We start from the raw sequence: 7,902 nt of genomic DNA on the forward strand, positions 1-7,902 counted from the left end.
GATTTGCCTTTGTGCTGGGGTGCTCAGCACGGAGCCATCTTGCACCAGGGGTTTGGTTTCTCAGTGTTGTCAGAGTATTTCCACATGAAACATAGAGTGTGGTTAAATGTCACCCCAACCTTGAACCAACCATGTCTGTGCTCCACAGGAACACCCTTCAGGACTGAGGCAAAAAGAGTAAACTGAGACCAGAGAAGAGTCTCTAGGAGGAGAATCTTGTTTTTCCTTCCTTAGGAGTCAAGAGTGTTTTGCTACTGAAAATTTGTAGGGATGTGCAGCTGCCTTTGTTTATTTTTTAGAGTAATGATTCCTTCATTTGCAGCAGTTCCAGTTAAGCAAAGTAATTAAATGCATGCAGAAATCCATTTAGGAAAAATACAGCTTTTAAGTGTGTACTCTATGTCCTGAAATGATGCCATCAAGGCTGGGCTGCTGCTCGTGGGTCTCTCCTATGCCAGAGAGCCCACAGTGCTCTCTCTCCAGGGTGGGAGCAGGGAACAGAAAGTGGTGCTTCTGAAGGGCTGGAAAAGCAAATGCTGCCTTTTGGGAAGCTTCATGTCGTGGTTTTGCTCATTAACCAGAGATGCTTTTCTTCTAGAAAATTCTTTTACTCTCTGGTAGCCTTCTGCACGGATATTTAAGGTAAGAGGAAAATCAGCGCTGAGCTCTGTCCCAAGGCAGATCCCAGCAGGGCTGCAGTGGGAAACACGTGTTCCCCCAGTGCCAGGGATCTGGGAGGGCTGTGGGGTGAGGGGAGGCAGCTCCCCTGCTCAGTGTGGGAGCAAAGGCAAAGCCTTTCCCTGTGTCAAAGGCCAGGAGAGGCTTGAGAGAAGCCAAGGCAGCACGGCCAGATGTGCTGCAGGAGGATGACCCCTGGAAGGGGTCACTTGAACACGGGGAAGCCACCCACAGGCTGTCCATGGAAAACTGTACTGCTTTTCTGCTGCAGGGAAATTCCTGCTTCTACATGTGATTTATTGGAAAGTTGTTGCACTGTTAGCTGGTGTCCCAGGAGGAGCAAAGAGAAAAACCAATGGTAATAGTGCTGGTGAAAGACAGGCTCAAAGGAGCAGTTGGGGTCAGAGGCATTCAGCTGTGGCTCAAGCAACTCTTGCATTATTTTGTTTTTCTTTTGAGTCCTTTTTGGAGACACATTTGAGAGATTTTTCAGAAATCTGTAAATTCTCCAAAGAAAAATATTTAGAGGGACTTTATTTCCAACAATGAATGACCTCTTACTTTTTTGTAAGATTTTTATGATCACTTCGCAAAAGCTCAGCACTTTTCCTAGGAAAAGTCAGTCCTAGGAGCAGGAGCAGAGGGTAGCAGTTTGTGGTGAGCAGTGTGCCACCAGAAGGCATCTCCTGCTCAGGGAGAATATTCTAAGGATTTGTTTTCACCTCCTGGAAAGGAAGGTGACAGGGAGAGTTGGTTTGCTGGGTGATGCCATTCATGGTGCTCAAAAGTTCTTCACAGAATTGCCATGGGCTGACCCATGCATATCTGTCCTGCTACACTTACCCCTGACTTTTCTGCAGATTTTCAGAGGGCTTGGATGCCTCTGGCTTTTGACCTGTCTATTGTGTCTCTGTTCAGCATTTCTAAGGGGATTTCATTTGACTTTGGAAGTCACACATTGCTTTCACATACAGCTTGTGCATTAGCTGGCAAATGCAAAACTCATTTTATTTTAACTGCTACTTCTGGGAGAAGAGTCAAGGTTTCCTCTTTGGAAAATAGCTGAGCAGAAGCTGGAGGACATCTCGGGGCATTTGTTAAATTTTGCAGCAGCAGGAGGATAAATTCCTGGATTTCAAGATTTCTATCAGTGTTGCTGTGTAGTCTTCTAGCTTTCTACCTTTGTTTTGAAATTTGCAATTGGGATAAATGACCTTTCTTGGGAACCTCTAGGTGGAAATCCCAGATAATCCCCGAGTATTCCAGTATTCTGTTTGTACATGGAGCACTTGGAAGTTACCAACCTCCACAAGGGAAGAGCCAGAGGATTGCTCTGAAGGAAGATCCAGTATCATGATGACCATGACAGCAGTCATGACTTTATAATTAAGACTGGTTTTATAACTGTGACCTGAAGATACCTCCATTTGCTGTAAGCTGTAGGCATCCTAATCCATGCCCAGCACACATATTCCCCTACCAATGTGTTTGGGACACCACACGCCCATGTGGTGATGTGGCTTCCAGCTTGGAGCTGGCATCTCAAAGTTCAGGATGTGTGACTGGACCAAGCCTGGCTACACCTGCTACTCATACCAGGCAACAGATCCTCACCCCTCTTATCACCCAGAACACAAACTTCTCAACAGAAATATTGACAGGCTTGTCCCTGATGTTGGTAGATCCATCGTGGTCTATGGGGAGGTGTCCCTGCCCGTGGCAAGGGGTTTGGAAGTACATGATCTTTAAGGTCCCTTCCAGCCCAGCCACTGTGTGGTTCTGTGCTCCCTGCCCCGAGGCTGGAGGATGTGATTTTGCAATGGTGGCTGACGAGAGTGGCAGTGGGTGACACACCCCACGGTGCCCGCGGATGTGCGCTGGCACCGCGCGGGATTGGAGCAGCAGAAGTGGCTGGTTCCTTTCCCTGGCTCATAACTAAAGAGCAGGAAAACGTGGGATAAACAAAGCAAGCTGCAGAGTGTCACGCAAGGCAAGGGGAACTGAGGAGCATCAGCAGAAAGGCTCCAGGACAGCCCCATCTGCAAGCACTCCAGGCTCAGGAAATGCTGCTCTTCAAGGAGTTGGTGGTGCCTGAGGCAGGAAACAGGCTGGGGGTGAGGCTGTGCCATTCTGCCTTTTATTTGCTCAGCATATTTTGTCTCTTTTTACGTAAAACCAGCAAATGAGGAACTTAGAGTCGCTTCTCCCATAAAATTTTTTTACCGCAGAATTATTTTATGGGCTTTCTTCTTCTGGGCTGCCTCTACCTTACATTCCTGCAGGTGTTAACTCTGAAATAAACTAGGTAAACTGTAATGCTCTAAAGTTTTCTGAAGCTACAGAGGCTTTGACTTAAGGACCCAAAAGATGTGGCACTGAGCAGGATCAGCAGTGAACTGTGAGCCACAGTAGGATGGCTTGGACCATTTTGTGTGCTGCAGAGCTCCTGGAGCAGATTTGGGAGATGCCCTCTGCCAGGAGTGCAGACAAGGAAGGAATGATGCTCATTCACACCTGACTGCCTGGGCTTGGGCATGGCAAACCCTGCTTGCCACGAGGCTCCAGCTGCCCCTGGCTGTCCCTGGGCACAGTGGAGAGGCTCTGGGGTGCCCTGGCTTTACACAATGCAGGGGCAGCATCAGGGATGTAACAACCAGAGCAGAGGGGGAAGCAACTCACTGGCACGTGTCCTCTCCACCTGCCATTCCTCTGAGTAATCTCTCCCTTGCTCAGCACCCTTGCAGTGAAAAGAGCAGCTGCTCTTTCAGGTTAGTGGTTCCTGAGGCAACACCTCTGCCTGAGTTTATGAGGTTTCCTGACTCCTCAGGGGGAGCTGGCTCACTGAGAAGTCACATTCTCCTTCTCTGCCCAGCACAGAGCAATGGGGCAATGAGGGTTGGAAGTGTGAGCATGCAGGATGAAGTGCATCAATTGCACAAAAATCTTTCTGAGTCCAGGGAGATGTTGAGATGTTTGAGGTTTTATTATGTTAAGGAGCAGAGCAGTTCAGATCATATTGGAGGCTGTTTTAAAAAGCTGAGAAGAAACTTGTCCTGGTGGCTGCCTGAAGGGCAGGAACCTGCTTTTGGTTCTGCAGAGGTGAATGTTTTGGAAAGCTGTGGAGAGACCTGCCTGGGAAATCAGTCTTGTTTTCATCTGGGGTCTTCTTCTGCCCTTTTCTCTGACTTGCTGATCTTTAGCTCATATCAATGGAAACTGGGGGGAAGCTGAGGTTGGTGTGCTCAGGGAGAGGATGACATGGGATGGAAGGAGCTGACAGGCTGGGAGGGTTGCTTTGCTTGGAGAAGTTTCTGCATTGCACAACCTGGGGATGCCCGAGGGCACTGGGGGTGAGGGAAGCACAGTGAGCAGTGCTCAGAGTAGGTGGTCCCAGGCCTGCTAACCAAATGTTCCTCCCCAGCTACTATATTTGGATACCAGAGGCACTTTGCTGTTTGAAAACAGACCCCCTGAAGTTGTGCTGCTGGCTGCTAACACTGCCTGCAGCACACACAGCTCACCCAGCAGCAGCCCCTCTCCTCCCAGGGGTCACCTCGATCCTGCCTGCGAGGGGGGAACAGCACAGCCCCATCACTCACTGCTTAATTGTAACCAGATTTCCCTAGAAATGTCTGCTGAAATATTTATAAATATTATAGCCAGCAGCTGCTGATGCCAAACAGGAAATTTTAAGCTGAACAAAATTTTCCACGTTTCTAAGTGGGGAAAGTAAACTGTAGCTAAGATCAGTATTAAAAAAAAAAAAAAAAAAAAAAAAAAAAAAAAAAAAGTCTAAATAGCAACAGGCTTCCAGTGTTCCATATCCTGAGGGAAGTTCATGATTTCTTGAAGTCTTGGCTCTTTCAGCCAGGCCATTTTCTATCTGCATATAAGCAGTGTGTCTGCACAGTAATATAAGAGGTGACTTTAAAGAAGAAAATTAGGTTAGATCTCAACACAGACATGGTTATTGTAATTTCGAAGGAAAAAAATAAGAATACACAACTTAAAAGAAAACCAGTGGTCCAGGGCTCAGGCTGGTGGGGGCAGTGGCCACCTGAAGGAATGGAGCCCTGTTTTATCTTGCACTTCATGTTTTGGGCTTTCTCCTCTTTCCCCCTCTCAAGTTTTTTCTAGGGCTTTCTTATTCCTGCTTATTTAGTACTTGGTATTGAAAAAAATATTTCTGAACACTAAAACATGGAAAAAATGTTACACTAAATCTTCGTGGAATTAGCTGTTTTAAACAACTTCTGTCATTCATGAATTCATTAAACACAACTTCAGGCAAAAAGCATTATTGGACTTTAAAAAAACTGATTTATGTCATTCCCTAGTCAATGATATTGAAACACAGATGGAATAAAGCAAAGGTCCTCAGTGCACACATAAAACCTGAAATTGTATCCTTTGAGCATCTTCACTGAGGTGCAGATCAAAAACCTTGAGTCTTTTGAAGAATAAATTATCAAAATAATTCAGTTGCTACCATCCCCACTATTATCTCCATATACAGATATTTTTAATCTCATTTTTTTTCAGTTAAATTGTATTCACTATAGTACCTCAGTGGAAAGACATGAGGTCTCTGATGCTGAGAATTTGTTTGGATTTAACTTTCGGCTGCTGGTAGCAAATTTTTATCCACTTTTTTTTTGTAAGTTAATTTTCTTTGAAGCAGGTCAGTGGTGTATGGTGAGCTACAGTGTGCATAGACTGAATTGCATTGCACCCTCTGGGTGGGTTTTGATGAGCAGAATCCATCTTAGGAGGCAAAAAAATTGTTCTGGGAAATGAAGTTTTGAGAATTCTTGTAAATTTTAGAGACTAATAGTGGTAAAATTTCAGGAAGCCTTTATTACAGTTTAAAGTCTGTAGTTCAGCAGCAAATTTATTCATAGCTTTTCTACATGAATGGATCTGTTTTAATTCTGGGTGGGAAATTAAGCAGCCAGGTGGGCAGCCCTGTGAGTAGTTGAGTTATTGTGGAACTGGAATAAAGGAGGGTCTCAGCCTGGGGTGGGATGAAGGTGAGCAGAGACACTGAAGGTGCTCAGAGTCTCTGCCAGCTTCCTTGAGAATGTGGTGTGCTACATTTCCAGCTCGCTATCCAGAAATTCAGGACATGGGAAAACTGCAGGAGTTTCACCTCTAAAATCCCACTTTCACCTTCTAGTTTTGGTCTTTCTCACTCTTTCTCTCAGCACCCTGGCAGGATGCACATGGGGCCAAAGGAGGGCTCAGTCTCCATCCTTCCAGCCAGGTGGTGCTGGCAGAAATCCTGTCTGTCCCTTCCCCATGCACGACAGAAAACATCCCAGTGCCATTACTTTTTATACTGTCACTCCAGATACTATGTAGGAAGCAAAGTGGAATTTTTCATCAGCTGGAAGAGTGGGGACCCTTGGATCTCATCCCCATAAATATTGTCAGTCACAAGGTTTTTTACAGGATACCTTGCTAGTTCTTTGTCATCACTCAGTCCTCAAGCTCCCTCAAATGCTGCATCTCTCTCAAGTGCACAGGTTTGCCAAGCTAGAGTCTGTCATGCCTCAGTAACTTTTCCCTCAGGAATTGTGCAGAAGAGTGTTTGTCCTGTTGTGGAATGTATCCATCTTAGACTTTAATCACCTCCAGCAGGACCTTGACTGCTCTCAGATCCTGGTTGAGTACACACATACAGGTTCCTTAGCAGCTCCCTGTATCTGCAGCACCTCCTGTCATACCCTTCAAAGCATCACTGGGCTTTCCTTTCCCTCCTGGACAGGAGGGACCAGGCTCCCCAGGGCCAGGATAGGCATGACAGAGCATGAGTCATGAGTTCTCCATGGTTTGGCATTTGGAACAAGTTCCTGAGTCTAATTCAAACCAGAGAGTGCAAGAGAAATGTGGCTTTGAGTCTCTGCAGATGTGTGGGCAGTCAGGAGGGGCATCTCTTAGCAAAGGGAAATGTTTTGTCTTGCTCCTAGTTAATACTTAATTACGAGTTCAAGAGGAGTTAACTGGGAGTTAAGCATTAGGGATCCCCAAAGAAACCAGGAGCAAAAGGTGTCACCAAGGGCAGCTTGAAAAAGCATTTAAGGCCTTTCCCTGCCCTCGGGTAAGGTGTAAGGTATAAGTCCCTGAGCTCTTTGATGTGATCAGCACTGAGGGAGCAGCCTCAGCTCTTCCCTCCCTGCTGTCCTGTGGCTCCTGTTCAGATTCTCCATGGCCAATGTCTCCCTGTGATCACAGGGGTTCAGCAGGGTCCCAAACACACCAATGCACGACAAAGCAACCAAACTGGACTCAGATGCCATGGCTGTGACTAGGAGCTCCATTTACCATTCCAGTTTGGAAAGGCCAGCAATTAAACCCATTTTCTGCATAACTGATGAGAAAACTCTGGTAACCTACCACTAAGCTCTAAATAAGAACCTGGTTTAGAAGGAACTTTACTCTTCCCAGAACAGGGTGCTCAGGCTTTGGGCTGTAGTTTCTTCTCAGTCTGTGCCCATTAGCTTGCATGGGCATTACATGGGCACTACCTGATTCCTCTGCATTTTTTTTTAATTCTATTTTAACACAAATAAGTACAAAGGTTCTATTCTGATGTTCTTCTCCCAGACTCCATGAGATACATAGGGAATGGCAGGAACAGAGCAGTGCCAAGAGTCTCTTTTGTGGGGCTTTGCGGAGAACACCACATGGGAGGAGAATGCCATGTCCTGGAAGGCAAAGTGACTCACTGCAGACCAAGGCAAACACTGAATCATGAGCACGTTGGTCTGCACCAGCCACAACCAAACACAGGATTACAGAGAGCTCAGAGCAGGAGATCACCACGACAGCTGGAACAGCAAGACGGGGAAAAGGAGCAAGTTACAAACCTAACTGCAGCTGCCCACTGCAAATTGGGTTATTTAGGGTAAAGTGGGAAGTCCCTAAAGAGCAAAAGGAAAACAGCTGGCCAAAGTACTGTGTGCCAGGTCACTGCTGAGGTGGCATCATTCCTCCTTGCCTCGGGCACTGGAGCTGCAGCACTCGAGGATCTGGTCTGGAATTTTTATTACATTTATGAACAAATTAGATTTGGTTTAGGAATTTTCCAGTGAAATCCTTCTTTGCTGGGAATTGTTGATTCACTGAATGTAAAACTTTGTCATGATGAAATTGCTTTCTTGTTCTAACCTGGGTGGGACTTTTGGTAAGAGATAGATGGAGACAATCACAGCACAACTCACA

The sequence above is a fragment of the Erithacus rubecula genome, assembly GCF_903797595.1.
Source record: "Erithacus rubecula genome assembly, chromosome: 16".
Lineage (NCBI taxonomy): Eukaryota > Metazoa > Chordata > Aves > Passeriformes > Muscicapidae > Erithacus > Erithacus rubecula.